Genomic DNA, 18,572 nt, shown 5'->3' on the forward strand with positions numbered 1-18,572 from the left:
AAATGTATCCACAACACAAGCAGAAGGGAATGATGCAATTTACAGGCTGAATGGGATTGGATAGGGATAATTCTGGCGTGCCATATTGAATTACACCTTAAAAATGAGAAATCTCACTCCTGTGTTGCTCAGAATTGGATTGTTTATTACAGCATTTTGCAGAGCTCGCTTCTCTGTTAGCATTTAGTTTGCAGACTAACAGCTTTCCTTTGTCGGTTCATCATTCAGCTTAAAGTGTCATTGAATGTTTTGTTTTGTTTTTTAACCTATTTGGAGTGCCCAAAGGGAAATCTTACAGAAAGGCAATAAATGTAAAGTCAGAAAGCATGTAGGAGACTTGTAGGAGACCCGTGTTGGTGCTGTTCCTACATCATCATAATAATGTTGGTCCAGGTCTTCATGTATGAGTTCTGTCCAGCTGCTTCCTGTCACACTTCAAAGCCATGCATATTAGGTTAAATTCTACATTGGCTGTAGGCGTGAGTGTGAGCGTGAATGATTGTTTGTCCTGGGTGGGTGTTTGTGTGGCTTCAAGATTCTGAAACTGGGTATGCTTAAAGTACAAAGTTAATCCCAGACCCAGTGTCTTACTAGTTCTTTGACCTGCCAGGTGTTATGAAGATAATGGTTACCAAATTTCAAAGTGCAGTTGATTTAGTAGATGGATCACTGGATTTGAGCATCATGGTGACATGGTGCTTAGTAGGGGTGCAACGATACACAAAATTCACGGTTCGGTTCGATACTTTGGTGTCACAGTTCGATATTTTTTTGATACAAAATAAATGTTCATGCCTTTTTAATTTGTCATTTATTAAAATTATAAATATATATATTTTAACTCAAAAGTACAGTTTTTCAATTCAATTCAATTCAATTTTATTTATATAGCGCCAAATCACAACAAAAGTCGCCTCAAGGCGCTTCATAGATACAGAGAAAAACCCAACAATCATATGACCCCCTATGAGCAAGCACTTTGGCGACAGTGGGAAGGAAAAACTCCCTTTTAACAGGAAGAAACCTCCGGCAGAACCAGGCTCAGGGAGGGGCGGCCATCAGCTGCGACCGGTTGGGGTGAGAGATTTAAATTTAATGTTTTTGAAACAAAATAATAATAAAAAAATCTATCTGATCGAGAAATCACTCATCTTTGGAAAAGAGAGTTTATTACAGAGAAATGTCTCTTTCCAAAATAAAAGCTATACTAATAATCAAATCTTTTGTTAACGAGTTACCGCGGTTCACCCCGTGCGTGGGGCTGGACAGCGTCAACACATTAACAAGCTAACTGCGCTAACTGCGCTAGTTCCCATCAATTGAGCATTGCGTGGCACATCCGACATACTGTTTTACTTTTGTCCATGACGCGCTTACCGTCAGGGTCATGCTTCACATGAAAACCAAGATAGTTCCAAACGGCAGATCTGAATGAGGGTAGGGGAGGTTCAATTTTGGGTAGCGTTGAGGTAGTTGCCATGTTGCAACGACCTTAGCTTCTGTCTTGCTAGCTTGCGCTGCGCTCAGTCGGCCTGCACTCGACAGTGCTGCCTAGGCGGAGTAGTCGAACGCAGATTCACTGAGCGCTCAACAGAGACAGCATCGTCAGAAGAAAAGTTGCTAAAATACATTTTTTTAAAAATTGTATTGTTCGATACATATGCGTACCGAACCGATAGCACTGTATCGAACGGTTCAATATCGATACGAGTATTGTTGCACCCGTAGTGCTTAGCACTGGTGTCCCACAGCAAGAAGATCCTGATGGTCCAACACCTGGCTAGTGAAGTTTGTATGTTCTCCCCATGTCTGCATGGGTTCTCTTCCGGTACTGCAGCTTCCTCCCACAGTCCAAAGACATGCATTTAGTGTGGTTAGGTTAACTGCGTAAATGTGAGTGCAAGTAATTGTCTGTCTCTCAGCATTAGCCCTGCAACAGGCTGCGACAGGCTCCAGATGTAAGGATGGAAATAAACATAATCCCCAAGTCACCGCTGCTGAAAAATAACGCCAGACTCACAATGATCTGCCCTTCAGTGATCAGCCAAACATTTCATCCAATCTGATATATGTGCAAAATTTCTTGTAATTAAGACAGAAATCCTAGAGTTGTCACATTTTGTGAAGCCTCGGTGACTTTGCCCTTCGAGTAAGAAAAATAAAAGGTTTATCAGTGGTTGGAAAACAATATAATTGACAACTACTCCAGACAGAGAGGGTAACTCTCCACCAGTGCAAATAGTTAATTTTTCTTTCTGTGATATGAAAGTGAATGCAAATGCCATTGAAACCAACATAAATATCAGGGTATACACTGCAGAACAACATTCAATCATCACAGTGTAATAACACAACGTCAGACAAACTTCAAGGATCTACCCAGTTTGGAAACATAAACTGTTTATCATTTTCACCTGCTTTGGTGCAAAAGAAACTGGTGACAACAATATCACTCCCTTTTCTTGTGCTTGTCCCAAAATAGGAATCATTTTTCAGGTGGGGGCCAAACACCATTGCTCTTTCCTTATCCTGACTGAGGTTGTCTACTTTTGCTTTTGTTAGTATCTTTGTCACTACAGGCAGCATGACGTGGCACCTATACCCGTCTATGCTGCACAGTTAGTCCAACTCCTAGAAACCCTGACCCCACCCCTCCCATTTCTAGAAGAATATGCATTTTTTGCATAGTTTAGTACCTCAAGTTAGAAGAGGGACTGTGCTTTCTCAAACTGGAGTTCCCAATTCATAAAATCCAGAATTAGGAAAATTGATGCTCTTAATCTGGCTTGATCCAAGGATGGTGTTTGGGGAAATCTGGCACACACTCCAGAAATACACAACTTCATCTCTTAGCGGCGCTACATTGGTGACGGTACAAACACTAAAACCTTTATCAGTCCATGCTCCATCTCTAAAAAATAATAAATAAATAGTCTGTTAGTTTTTGTTCCTTTTCCTGTTCCTGTTAACAGCCAAACATGAGCTCCTTTACAAATGCAATAACTGAGACGTACCATCCCGATTTCACTGAATTTTCAGCACTTACAGTCATGATGTGGCAATTATGGAATTAAACGTATATCAAAATGATAATTTCAACAAAACCATATATAGGAGCTATTTTTGATGTGACTGCACATTCGTGTATTTATAGTTCGCATGTGTAGAGGGTTACAAACATGGAAAACATGACATTTTTATGCTCTGTTTGCTTTTTGCATCAAACAATATTTAGCTTTAGAGTCCAGCTCTAATCGTAATATTTTTAAATGAAGAGGAATATAAAGATCAGGATGGAACAAGTCATTATTTTTCTGATTGCTCTCCAAATAACTATGACAATAATGGAAAATTTAAAAATTAAAAATATTTTTTCAGTCTGATGAAAACCCAGAGATTATGATTATTTTAGTATTATTCATAGACCCCACTAAAAACATCCTAATAATTTATTGTTTCTACAAAGTTAATTTCAACAGCTACTATCAGTACTATTTGCAAATACTGCACTGTTTGAATAACAGTATAATACAATGATATATAATGGTAATATATAGTATGTGCGTGCACCCAATTTGCAAAATACACTCACAAAATCAGGCAAATTGATGAAGGAATCCATCAAACAATGGACTGAATTGTCAACCATCTCAGTGTGGAAACCAGAATTTTCATAACCCACTTTTCTTCTTCCAAATCAATTTATACGAATCAGACAGCAAGTTCTGGGCAACAGAAAATAACACTGACTGCATTTCCTGAATGGTTAAAAAAATGAGTCAGTGCCCTTAGAAACTATATCATAATATGCAATTTTATAGCTATAAACAAGTTCAGAGCCTTGGTATTTAAACTTCAGGTATATTAGTTTCAGATGCTTGCTAATAACATGTGTAGATTTGTCTTTTACTCTGCAGTGTCTGGTAAACCCTCCTTTTATCTCCCCCACCTTGTCTTTTAATTTTGTACCTGTCTGTTATGTATGGAAATAAGCGTGAAGATAACATCACGTAGGAGCCTCCTGGGATCTCATTTGCTCGAACATTGATCATCACCTCCTGATGTTAACATGCAAGATTCACATGCTACAAAACAAGAGTGAAAGCTGCTTCATTAAAAATCCACTGTGCCAGGATTTCATCAGTCTCACTTTAATTGTGAGTTACCGCAGAACAAATATTTGTCAGACTCCTCCACCTTCTGCAAAGCAATCACCGACATGATGGATGTACAGTTGTGAGAGGTATTAACGGCAGAAAGATAATTAAAGTCACTGGAAATAAAATGACTTTTTGGGTGCTCGTAATATATTTTGCCACGGTGACATATGTACCACAGACCTGATTGTTTAATGAGAGCAGTCGGCTGTCATCAGTTGCGATCTCAGAGAGGAGCATGATGTAGCACATGATGAAAATCTAGCAATAATTCTTGTCTTGTGTAGTCATTGAGGCATATCACAGTTTTCTTAATGCTCTCACAGATCTGACAATTTTGTTTCCCAACATTTTGAATCTGTTCAGTGACATTTTGGACATACCATCACTTTTTCTTTCACTGATGCATTTTTTTTTCCATCAGACGCATTTTTATATGTATTTTTTTCTCAGGATATTTCAGTTTCTTCATACTATTTTTGGGGGGTTTTTTGTTGTTGTTTTTTTCTCAAAACCCATACCCGTAGGCAAGAACCTGTGCAGCTTTTAAGCGCAATATTTGGTGTTTCATTTTCTTTCTTTCTTTAAGTTTGTGAAATAAAACAGTGCTCATAATTCTTCACTGCTGCTTTTATTCACAGTTCAGACCAATTCAGCTGAGATGTTGGTGTAGTCAGAGGTATATCATCCAACTAAAAAAGCCAGAGGTGTTTTTCTTCTACAACTAAAACTTGTACTAGAATTTATCTGAATAACAATTTGTAAAGGTGACAGGTTGAAAGAATAGTCTGGTACTTTTCTCATGGGAAAGATATTGTCCTTATATTGTAAAGAGAGCGTTAAACATCAATGCCATGGACAGAAAAAGACTAAAATCAGCAGGATCCAAAACAGAAGACGTTACATACAGTACAGACACTCAGTCACCAGTGGCAGCCAGAGATGGGCAGTAACGCGTAATCCGATTACTTTTTTCAAGTAACGAGTAATGTAAGGGATTACTATTGCAAAAACAGTAATTAGATTACCGTTACTTTCCTGTAGGAACGCTGCGTTACTGCGTTACTAAAACCGTGATTTTTTTGCGAGAACGTCTCATGAGAGTGACGTAAGCGAGTGCGACATTCGTGACAACAGCTGTGTGCAGATCAACAGTGGATCATATATCGAGTGCGGGAGAGAGTATGAGCGTGCAGTGTTTAAAGCGTGGAAGTACTGACCTTACTTTGAGTTTGATTCCATAAAAAGGGACAAAAACATTAGCGTCCGTTGTGCGTGGGAAGAAAACTTCTTTTTACAGCAAAAAAACCCCCTAAACTTCGAAGCAAGCACCGAGTGCGCTACGACGTAATGGGAAACTCACAGAGAAACTCGCGGATTCTTCCACTGACCGCTGCGGCACACCTGCACCAGGGTAAACCTCCGCCTACCCTACTCCTGCTTTACAGGTGAAAATAGAGCAACAGGACCGCTAGTCTTTGACTTTATTTATTTTCTGCTGTGTTTCACTTGCATCTATTTGAAAGAGTGAGTGTAAACACAAATATATATATATATATATATATATATATATATATTTTTTTTTTTTTTTTTTTTTTTTTTTTTTTTTTTTTTTTTTATGTGCTGGAATGTGCAGAAAATAGGTTTAAATATTAAACAAATTTCTTCCAGTCAGAGAATGTTGCATATAATTAAATTTTTGCTTGATGCATAAAGTTAAAAGATTTAAAGTTTAAAGTTTTAAAAAGAAACTTTTCCATTTGATTACATTTTGTATGATGGATTATGCAGAAAAAGTAGAATTGGGCTGAAAGATCTATCGCTTTATCACCTATTCAGGTTGTAAATCGTGTTTTTAAAAAGTAACTAAGTAATTAATTACTTTTGAAAATAAGTAATCAGTAAAGTAACGGGATTACTTTTTTGGGGAAGTAATCAGTAATTAGTCACTGATTACTTTTTTCAAGTAACTTGACCAACACTGGTGGCAGCACACAGTGAGGCACTGGGATCTGCATCTGCATTACAAGCATTCAGCTCAGCTGAGGATCTAGAGTGTTTAATGTTTCAAGGTATGATTCCAACATGTGTTTTTCAAAGAAAGAATAACCTCTCAGCTTCAGGGGGATAGAGCACGGTGTTCTTCCTAACACAACCTTCAAAGAAAAATTGCTTTTAAAAAATGTGAGAATCTTTTTTAAGACGGAAAAAGTGAAAGAGCTTTAAGTATTTAGATTAAATAACTATGATCTCAGCTGCAAGCAGAGTAACTGTGATTACGATTAGTCATAACTGAGCAGTCTTAAATTGTACTTAGCTGTCATAGCTTACACTATAAGTTCTGCTACATTCCATTAGCTAAAAGATTTGATCATTTTCTCATCACTCCAAAAGCTCTGAGGACGAGGTGCATAAAACTGTTTATTAGCGGGTGTAGTAGAAGTACCGTAATAATAGTTTGATCAACTACAGTGCAGTACAGATTCTTCAGATATATTAACCACAAGACTTTTAGCAGCTTTTCTCCTGCAACATTTCTAGTTGGAGTTGTCCATGAAGGGTAATGTTGCAAATCATTATTAGAGGTCAGCTGTGCATTTTTGTAACTCCTCATATAGGTTTTAAATAATTTTTAAACAGGAATACTGATCTAGGTGCTGTGTTTAAATACAACCTCACCATCTCTGCACTGAGATCAGCCAGCTTGCCAAGTGCAAGCTGGGACAGTATCCAGTTCCCTCAAACAGTAAGCAGCGTAAGGAATTTTAGCACTTTTATTAGGCAGCATTTATTAGGCAATAACTACTTTAGGTTGTTGATTTTATTCGCACACATGCATTGATTTCGGTAAGTGATAAAGATTTATCACAGATGTTCAAATGAATAGCTTTAATGTGATACCTGGAAATAGATGAGTCTGAAAAGTGGGTTCATAGAGCGGAAGCGGCAGTGGGGAAGAAAGTAATGGATATCAGCACAGTAAGCAAAGAGGTAGGTCAACTCATGAGGTCTATACAAGCCAACTCCTCCATTTATTATCTCTTAAGGGGTATGAATGGACTTCCTGGATTTCATTTGGATAAGGAATGAGGCAGAGCAAAGAAAACCCATCCATCATCATTTTTGTATGCTGTAGCTACGAATGGCTCTTAAGAACGCTATTTATTAAGCCTTGTGCTCGTCTGTATACCCCTGGTTCCTCTTAAAACATTCAACTGCACCGCTGCTGGTCATGAATCAAGATATGGACTCTCAAATCCCCTGGGACAAACTCTCTGGGAGAAAAATTAACTGCACCACCAGCTTTCTGCTTCTGCATGGCTGCTGATTATATCATCACATTCTCATTTTTTAGCTTTTGTCTCATTCACGTTTGTGTATGGAGGAATTTTGACTTTTTTCCCACCTTTCCTCACTTTCTTGTAGTGCTATCTGTCATTTCTGCTCTGTAAATTCATCATAAACATTTTTATTGAACTTATTCTGTATATTCACAATTAAACTGTTTCAAATTAACATTAGCATTGGCTAATTTAAAGATTAGTTGCCATTGTGGCACTTTTGAATAAAATCAAATGGATATAGAAACAATATTGCACCGCAAAAGAAAAAAAAATCTGGTTGCTTTTTAATTGTAAAATACTTTTATCACAAATAAAGCTGAAAATATATTATTCAAGATGCATAACATTTTCAAATATTTGGAGAAATCTCCACCCGTTGATTCAGTTAGACTGAATTCAGTTTTATTTATACAGTACCAAATTACAACAGTCACATTGAGTTGTTGAATACTGTAAGATAAAGACTACAATAATACAGAGAAAATCCCAACAGTCAGAGGCATATGCATATGCATACGCATATGAGCAAACACTTGGCAACATCTGGAAGGACAAACTCCCGTTCAACAGGAAGAAACCTCTGCTAGAACCAGGCTCAGGGAGAATCATCTGCAGTGACCGGTTAGGGTTGAGGGGAGGGAGTGTTGGGTTCATTTTTGAGAGAGAAGACAAATATGCTCAAAGTGAATTTTCTTAAATTTAATGAGCAGTTCAAGGTTCAAGTTAAAAATGGCTGCCATGTCTCTTTGCGTGCTCAAAGAGGACAAAGAGGACCACACCCAGGCAGCAAACACTTTGAATGTTAACATGATTCGTTGAAACAATTGAGGTTGGCCTTAGGTCTCTATCAGATCACGTTTCTCCTCTCTGGATATCTCCTTGACCCTTGACCCTTTTGCAGGCAACACTCCTATTACCATGGTAACCACCTCTTATCCTCCGGTCAGGCCTATGGAGTTAAGAGAGTAAGAGTTGCTAATTGATGCTAATCACGAGGTATATAGCCTTAAAGATAAAAATACATTTTAACAGGAGACAAGACCAAAGTTGGCAAAAGTACAGACATTCTGTACCTAAGTAGAAGTACAAATACTACTGTTAAAAATATTCCAGTAAAAGTACTGATTTAACTTCTTTACTCAGGTAAAAGTAAAAAAGTACAGGCTCCGAAAAGTACTTAAAAAGTACGAAAGTAAAAAAACTCTATGGAGGATGTTTTAAATTTTCTTCAAAGCTAACTGAACCTTGTGCTATATTAAAATAATGATAAAATAATGTCAGTAGATACACTAAAGTTTGCATTCCTAACTGTTTTGACAATTGTCCTCAGCCTGAATCTGAACAAAAAGAAGAAAAAATTGGTAATTTTTTGAAACTGAACAAAAAGAAGTTTCTGTTGCCTACATGTAGAGGGTGACTTTGCTTCTCAACAATAAAATTAGAACGGTCAGGGGTTAAAGTGAGATTCAGCAGGTGGTGCGAACCCTAAAATCAGTTGTAATGGCTCAGTGTGGGCAAAAGAAACATAACTCGCAATAATTTCTATTGAGAGCTCCAGTAGATAATGTACAGGCTGTGATCAGCTGACCTGCTGCTCTAGATTTACACAAGTGAATTCTACAAGATGTAAGCAGATGTTTCATGAATTATCCTGGCTGATTTCCATCCTCTACACTGACAGTATAACCATACAATATCATCACAGTACAGCAAATTAACCAGTTTATGCAACCTTCCAATAACACAGTCGGCCTTAGTTTGTTTTGTATGATATGCAATATAATGATGTCACATTTAAAAACATGAGGACTTGCATGCGAGCTTTAAATTTCCAGTTTATGAAATCCCACTCAGCAGTCCTTACTGTTAAATCTAACCTCTCTTCTCTCCTGTCCTGTCTTATCTTTCTCCCTCTCTGAGTGAAGTTAGCTCACTTCCTTTTCTCTCCCTGTGAAATACAGCAGCTGGACCTTGAGCTACCAACTGTGAGACAAACTGCACACAAACAGTTTGTGTATTTGCTGATGTTTGTTAAGCTCCTAAAAATGGTGCGTTTGAAATTACCTGCCACTTTAAAAAAAACAACATACCCATATATAACACGGCTGTGGAGATCTGTTGGTATCTTCCAGGTTACATGGCTCAGGTAAAACCCAGATCCATCCAAACCAAAACTGAGAGAAAATATCAGGTGATTTCTGAGGACCTGAGAGTGATGCTGATTAAATATCGCCTTTTATTTTTAGATTTCAATGATGATGGAGTTCCTCAGACTTCAGAAGGAAAACCAAGCCAGGGACATCAGGTTTTAAGCCCAGATGCTGCTGGGATTTCTAGAGGCCATACCTCCTGAATTTCAGTGAGTCACCTCTAACATACAATCATTAAAAGTCCAGCTACAGTGTTTCAATATTTCTGTGATTCTTAAATAGGTGTAAAAGATCATTCGTATAACTTTATTCTGCAGAACACCTAAGCTCCTCAGCAATGTCAGGCATTGACCTCCTTAAAGAGAGGCAGCAGGACGAACAAACCTCCAAACTGCTCACTGCTCCAGATGTGGTGATAGAGGTGGTTCCCCGTGTCGTGCATGGATTTTGGGAGCTTCCTCCTCACTCCCTATTGAACATGGCCTCCCAGAGATTGAGCATTCTCTCCACCAGTGTGACAAAGGCCACTTTGGATCGAGTGTCCAAATCTCTCCCAACACTGAAAAACCAGGACATCTTCTCAAGGTCCATCAGAGATGGCATGGTGCACAGTATCCTGTCTGAAGTCAGAGAGAAATATCCAGAAAAGATTCTGCTGAACAAAATTGCAAACTTTGCACCAGAGCTACTCAGAACAATTGCTGAACGCCATATGCCAGATCTTCCAGCCCCCTTGTGAAAGTCCAGTAGTACCTGCTGTTCTTCCAACTAAAGAACCTCATTCTGAAGGTCTGCCGAAGTCAGATGTTCTTCCTACTAAAGAACCTCAGTTTGAAACATCCAAAAACGAATGGATGATATCTCTTCCACTGAAGAACCTGCTTGTGAACATCTGCCGAAGTCAGATGTTCTTCCCTTTGAAGAACCTGCTCGTGAACATCTGCCGAAGTCAGATGTTCTTCCTACTGAAGAACCTCCGTTTGAAAGTTCACAAATGGCTGATGTTCTTCTTACTGAAGAACCTGCTTCCAAAATTCTGGCAAAGTCTGATGATCTTCCTAGTGAGGAACTCCCTTCTGTAAGTCTATCCATGTCTGAGCCAGTTGTCTCTATTACTAATAATTCAGAGAAGTCTGACAACTTTCAAATAAAGGAGAAAAAGAAGAAAAGAAACGGCTTCTTCCAAAAAATTCAGAGCTCTGTGCTGTTGTTGCCTCAGAACCCAAGAAACTGACTGACCCTGAGAATCCCACCTGTTTGTTCTAACTCTCCAAAATCAAATAAAATCTCTAATCAACATTTCTGATTAGTCTGCATCTATGATTAAAGAATATTTGTCCTTCAGGTGTTTATAAGAGTCTCTTAGGGTTTTCAAAATACCTCCACAAGTCCAACAATTCTTAACATATTAGTGTTATTATTTTTAAGAGAGAACTTATTCTTACTCTTAACATATCAACAACAGTAACTGAAATTAAAAAAGTTCCCAACAATTATTAACATTGCTTTACATCCTTGTTCTTAAGGGTCCAGATACACGTTGGCACATAGCAGGACCTCAGTGTTAAAAAATAGATAAATAATAAATAAAAACTGTGGTGCGTACCACTGGCGGTACTACGCGGGAAATCTCCTTTTTTTAAGATTAAATAATATACCATTGTGGAGGTATACAAAGACGACACGAGAGTTCCCGGGGCTCTTCTGGGAGCCGGAGTCACCCAGAAAATGTCTCCCCGAGCCTGAGTCCTCTACGAAGAGCAGCCTTTCCTCATCGCCAACGGTCGCGGCCACTGCAGAGCGCTGGCGGGCTCAGTTCCCTGGTCCTTAACGCTGCAAAGGCGGTACACCGCTGTCACGCTGATAGTAAAAACCAATATCAATTGGTAAAAACACAGCCCTTTTCCGCCGTGCCGCGATCCCTGCCACCATGGATGAGTCGGAGGCCCCTGGAAGAATCAGCGGGGTTGCGGGAGATGCCGTTAATCGGAAACTATCGCCTGGATGCCGAAGCTTCTGGTAGCCAGGACAACGCGATCCGCTTCTTCTGCGAGTGAGCGGTAATCCTTCGCGGCCAGCAGCGGGGAGTTGGCGAGGCCAGCTCGCCCCGGCACCTGCCGGAGGAAGACGTGAGTGAAGAGAAATCCGCCGTCGTTCGTTCCTAGCAAGGATAGCGTGCTCTCCATGAGATCTTTACCATCACCCAGGCCCGAGAGAGAGAGGAGTTTCTCGGCCCGCTCTGCGTCAGAGTGAGTAGCGCCGCAGCTATTTCCTGTCGTCGGCTGAAACGCCACAAAGAGCAAACTGAGCTTCCACGTGCACAAACCAGGAAGGAGGGTCGTGAAGCCAAAAATCCGACAGCTTAACCGTCACAGCAAAAATTAAAACACACAGCCCTGCTATCACTTCAGATATAAATGAAGACAAAACTAAACAGCAGTGGCGTTTGTAGGGTTGCTGAAGTTGGGCTAGCTGCTATATAACGATGTGCTGCGTTGTGGCTAGCTATACAGCTATGGTTAGCATAATATAAAATGTGAAACTGGAGGGTGACCGCTAACTTTTTTCCACTTGATAAAAGTTAATGTGAAGGTTCCCGAAGGTTAGGGACAAATGAAACCGTATGGTAGGATGCTGTAAACGGACCAAACTTCAGTCAGGAGATTAACTGCAATATAAGGTTAGTCATTAATATACTGCTGCATGGGCTGGGCTGTAGTTACATCATAAAGTTTTAAAAACTGAGCTTTAAAATGAACAGTGATGATAAAAAACTATATTTTTCTATGTAATCTGAATAAGATTACATAAAAGATACAAAGTATTAAAACATGTTAAAAACACAACAGCCTTAATAAATGCAGAGTAGCTTGGACCCGGAAGCAGATTTCATCAGGTCGTCACTTAAAGATTGGATATCCCACCTGCTGTGAATGTTTTAATGTAATACAGTTGTTGTTATTATTATCACTTGTCACGTCCTGTTTATGAGAGTTAATATAAATAACATTCACATAAGAAATAAAATTGTCTCGTGTAAACTGTATGTGGTGTTAAATAGGCCTATACTACTGTAAAGAGCCATATATTCTATGAGGTGGTACTCATTGTGAAAAGTTTGAGAAGCACTGCCCTATACAGTTGGTATGAAGGTGGAATTCAATGAATGAATATAAGCATAATAATGCAAAATATTGATGTCACATTTAAAAACATGAGGACTTACATGTGAGCTTTAAATTTCCAGGTTATGAAATCCCACTTACCTTTAAATCTAACCTTTCTTATTCCTCTCCTGTCCTGTCCTTCTTATCTTTCTCCATCTCTGAGTGAAGTTAGCTCACTTTCTTTTCTCTCTCTGTGAAATACAGCAGCTGGACCTTTACTTAGCGACACACTGTGTTTTTCTGACTGCACACAAACAGTTTGTGTGTTTGCTGATGTTTGTTGAGCTGGTAGAGGTTAGGCTCCTCTAGGCTCGCAGTGACGTGAAATAATAACTCCCCTCAAATGTTAAATCAAAAGTAACGAGCCTGGTTTGAAAATGTAGAAAGTACCGATAGTTGTTTTAAAAATGTAGGGTGTAAAAGGAAGAAGTTTTCATTAAAAAAAAAAAATACTCAAGTAAAGCACAGTAAAGTGTGGGAAAATCCCCGTAGATCAGCAGTTTCTGAAATACTCAGATTAGCCCATTTCGCACCTGCTACCACGCCACGTTCAAAGTCCCTTAAATCATCTTTTCTTCCCACCATTCTGATGCTCAGTTTGAACTTTGATGGGTCATCATGACCGTGTCTGCATGACTACATGTTCTTCTCCAGCCATATAAGTGGCTGATAGATATTTGTGTTAATGAGCAGTTGAGCAAGTGTGCCTAATACAGTGGCCAGTGCGTGTATTTTAGTCATTAGGCCCTTTTAAAATGTCTTACTGCCATTTCTGTCCTACTATTTCTAGTAACAGCTGCAGTGAGTACATCAAACATGCCTACAGATGTCTTACAGCAGTCTTCACACAACAGGAGGTGTTTTAATTATGGAAATATTTGTTAGTTATGGTGGTATATTGATTTTTTTTTTTTGCCACAGACAGTGACTAAGTCTAATTTACTCCTGACCTCATGGGTCCTGATGTGAACATTGGATCTATACTTTTATACTTCACTTATGGTTTTCGTGTTCAAATTGCCCAAATAGACTTTAAAGTTTTTGAAGAAAGTTTAGAGTATTTTTATAGAAATGCAGTAATTACAGTGTGCAGTGTAGTACAGTGTGTAAGATATATATTGTAGAAGAAGAAGAAAAAAACATCCCACAGCTTAGTGGTGCCAAACGTCAAAAACTCTACTTGGAAGTTCTGATTGGAAAAGGGAGGAAAACTTATATTTATTTTTTTAGACATATTACACAGACTGTGTGTTGACTGAACAGGCTGAGGCTGAAGCCTATTTTCAAGTATCATTAAAGTTACGGTGTATAAAATCTCACCATTAGATTGCAGTCAGTTGAATTCACAGATAACACACACCAATCAGTTAAACTGCAGGAATGTCTTAAAGACATCAAGACCTGGATGGCCTCTGATTTTCTGCTTCGAAATTCAGATAAAACTGAGGTTATTGTACTCGGCCCTGAAAATCTTAGAAATATGGTATCTAACCAGGTTGGTTTTATACAATATTAACGTGGTTGGCTTATTAATGCGTTAACGACGTGCAGCCCCACGCACGTTAACTTGCTGACGGAGATTTGGCGTGTTAATGCGGTTATGGCATTCACGTCATGTTAACGAGATTAACACTGACAGCACTACTACAAACCCATCAGGATATGTGACACTTTGTTTTTACTGCATTTCAACAGTTTGAAGAATTTGATGCCGTTTTAAAAGCTGACAACCTGAGAATCAATTTAAGTAACAATGAGTAATCTCTTCTTCTTCTTTTTTTGACAGCTGTTGTTCAACATACCCATATATAATACTGTGGAGATCTGCTAGTCTCCTGGTTACAGGGCTCAGGTAAGACCCAGATCCATCCAAACCAAAGCTGAGAGAAAATATCAGGTGATTTCTGAGGACTTTAGAGTGATGCTGATTAAATGTCTCCTTTTATTTTTAGATTTCAATGATGATGGAGTTCCTCAGACTTCAGAAGGAAAACCAAATACCATCGAGCCTCACTGCAGAAGATATGGGAGATCTTTTGGTGGAGATCCACCTCACACCTGAAACTGTTTGTGCTGAAGCGTAAATGCTGAGAGAAAACTTCTCTTTTGTTTTCTTTTGAAGACTTTGGGAGTTCGAATTGGAGGATTTGGAAGAAACAGAAGCCAAACCTCTTCTGAAACTAAGACTAGAAAACTTTTAGTCACTTGGAGATCTTTTTTTTTCATGATGATCACATAACCTTTCAACAAAACTGCAATGTAAACGTGCTTTCTGTTTCAGGTGTGGGCAGTGAACATAATACATAAAATGAGGGACATCAAGTTTCAAGCCCGGATGCTGCTGGGATTTCCAGAGGCCATACCTCCTGAATTTCAGTGAGTCACCTCTGACATACAATCATTAACAGTCCAGCTACAGTGTTTCAATATTTCTGTGATTCTTAAATAGGTGTAAAAGATCATTCTTATAACTTTATTCTGCAGAACACCTAAGCTCCTCAGCAATGTCAGGCATTGACCTCCTTAAAGAGAGGCAGCAGGATGAACAAACCTCCAAACTGCTCACTGCTCCAGATGTGGTGATAGAGGTGGTTCCCCGTGTCGTGCATGGATTTTGGGAGCTTCCTCACTCCCTACTGAACATGGCCTCCCAGAGATTGAGCATTCTCTCCACCAGTGTGACAAAGGCCACTTTGGATCGAGTGTCCAAATCTCTCCCAACAATGGAAAACCAGGACATCTTCTCAAGGTCCATCAGAGATGGCATGGTGCACAGTATCCTGTCTGAAGTCAGAGAGAAATATCCAGAAAAGATTCTGCTGAACAAAATTGCAAACTTTGCACCAGAGCTGCTCAGAACAATTTCTGATGTAGCAAAGAACACCATATGCCAGATCTTCCAGCCCTCTTGTTAAAGTCCAGTAGTGCCTGATGTTCTTCCAACTAAAGAACCTCATTCTGAAGGTCTGCCAAAGTCACATGTTCTTCCTACTGAAGAACCTCCGTTTGAAAGTTCACAAATGGTTGATGTTCTTCTTACTGAAGAACCTGCTTCCAAAATTCTGGCAAAGTCTGATGATCTTCCTAGTGAGGAACTCCCTTCTGTAAGTCTATCCATGTCTGAGCCAGTTGCCTCTATTACTAATAACTCAGAGAAGTCTGACAACATTCAAATAAAGGAGAAAAAGAAAAAAAGAAACAGCTTCTTCCAAAAATTCAGAGCTCTGTGCTGTTGTTGCCTCAGAACCCAAGAAACTGACTGACCCTGAGAATCCCACCTGTTTGTTCTAATTCTCCAAAATCAAATAAAATCTCTAATCAACATTTCTGATTAGTCTGCATCTATGATTAAATAATCCTTTTCCCTTCAGATGTTTATAAGAGTCTCTTAGGGTTCTCAAAATACCTCCAACAATTGTTAACATATTAGTGTTATTATTTTTAAGAGAATCTGAACTTATTCTTACTCTTAACATATCAACAACAGTAACTGAAACCTGGAAATTAAAAAAATTGAATTGAACATTTAAAAAAAACCCTCATAAAACCTCATAAAAGAATGCATGACAAAAATGGCTTTTTAGATTTTTAAAAATGTATGTAAGTTGGAAGTTTGGGCAGGGATAGCTCAGTAGGTAGAGTGGTGGCCCCATGATTTGAAGGTCAGGGGTTCAAATCCACTGAACAGATGAGATAGCCCTGAGAAAGGTACCGTCCCTGCACACTGCTCCCTGAGTGCTAGACTAGACAGATAGACTGCTTCACTGAGTGAATGCGTTAAGTGCAGAGAGGAATTCAATAAAGTATGCATAATTATTATTTATTTATAGCTTATCTTTAAACCTCTGTGGACATCAGCAGTTTAATCTTTCACAATCAAGCTCTTAAAATGAGAACACTTCCACCCAACCTGGGTGGGTGGGTGCTGGAGCTCCAGGAAGGAGAACTCAGTGGCCGGCCCCGTGGCCATCAGCTGAAACAAATCAGTTCATGAGGCTTCAGTTCCAGAGTCCGACGACGGCGGAGAAGGTGGGAACCTTCAGGACACAGAAGAGGGAGACGACTGAGGTGGAAAGCCTCAGGTGGGTTGGGTGGTGGCCGGTGTCGGCATGGCTTAGTAGATGGCTTAGTAGCTTCAAACAATAAACCATAAATAGATCTTATTCATTTATTTTTGCAGCCATTATGACAAGAAATTATATTTGAATAAAAGTATTTCCTTTAGCCTTAATCGTGAAGTTTCTCAAAAGGTTTTCTCATAAACTTAATAACATGTCTACCAACTATTTCATGTCCAATGAACTGCTGAGAGTTACTAAAAAAAAACTTTATTTAGTGGCCTCTCATTAAAATGTTTTTCTTTTTCTTTTACATGAATATCAATCACTGTGTATTTTTAACACCTAAATTTCAATGTGATGCCATTATCCTGCCTAACAACATAAAAGTCTCCAAAAACATCAAGTATGGAACATAATATGAATAAAAAAATCATACATTGCACTCTAAACACAGCAGATCTAAAGTGGCATAAAAGACATGTGCTCTGATGCAGAGTACAGGTGTAAATTTATCATTGTACAAAAAATATAGTTCCTCTGCAGACTAATGATATATAGAGACAGAGGTAGAGTTGGTCAAAGTACAGCAGAAGTACAGATAAAACTGTTAAAAATACTCCAGTAAAAGTTAAAGTACTGATTCAACTTCTTTAGTCAAGTAAATGTAAAAAAGTGCAGGCTCTGTAATGTACTTTACTTACTAGCAGATCATTACATGAAGGAACCTTTTAAAAACAAGCACGTTCATGCTCACAGGTGTACACACGGGTGCTCACACACACAAACTACACCCTTTTTGGCTCCTACCTCAAAGCACACTGTGCGCTGTCGATCTTACACAATGATGTTTAATATTTAGTATTTACTGTCATATTCCCATATATCATTGTGATGTTGTTTATTCTATTACTCTCGTTTTCTTCTTGTCCAGAGGTGGGAAGTAAAAAAAGACATGCTGTTGAGAATAACCAGACCTTAATAACCGTAACTAAAGATTAAATGCAGTATATAAGCACAGAGAGTCAAAAGAGGTGAATGAATAAGAAACAGTGGCAGACGTATTGCAGCATACTTGAGCCATAACTAGAAGGTTTACCAAAAGAAAAGTTTAAGTGATATAGTCCTATGAGGTCTATAAGGAAGATGAGATGGGGCCTGATTAAGATGAAGATCAAGATCTTGCATGAGAAAAGAAGATGTAATAATTAATGTAATTAATTAATCAGTTAAGTAATTAATGATCAGCGGTCCCAATTTTAAAAAAGCCATCTAAAGCTGTTTACAAACAGTTCCCAATTCCTAAATAACTAAAATAAATGATAGGGACAATAATAAACAATGACACATTATGTGATCTATTTTAAATTCATTTTCATGAAGTATGTATGAAGTTGTTGATTGAAGCTTTAAAAATTGTGTAGAGTTTCCCCTTTTATCCATAACTTCCATAGAGCATATTTATATAAGTAAATACTGTAGCTTTTTATTATTTTCCCTGGGCATTCTTCTTCACAGTGGATCATTTGCATCCTCTCCTGTCGCACTAACCTCCTGCATGTTCTGCTTCATTATATCTATCACTCAGCAGTAGCACAGTTTCTACCTGGACCCTTCTGGCCAACAGCACAGCTGGCAGATGTAAATTAACTGTACTACCATGCAGTAAATTCACATTTGTGGATATTTAACCATT

The 18,572-nt window shown here is 38.7% G+C and overlaps 1 pseudogene; it reads left to right on the forward strand.

The window, feature by feature from the left end:
• The first annotated feature begins 10,501 nt into the window (after window positions 1-10,501).
• Window positions 10,502-16,077, forward strand: LOC148104373 (uncharacterized; annotated as a pseudogene).
• Window positions 16,078-18,572: the final 2,495 nt, after the last annotated feature.

This window comes from Neolamprologus brichardi, chromosome 3 (genome assembly GCF_056152115.1).
Source record: "Neolamprologus brichardi isolate AB-2024 chromosome 3, ASM5615211v1, whole genome shotgun sequence".
Taxonomy (NCBI): Eukaryota; Metazoa; Chordata; class Actinopteri; order Cichliformes; family Cichlidae; genus Neolamprologus; species Neolamprologus brichardi.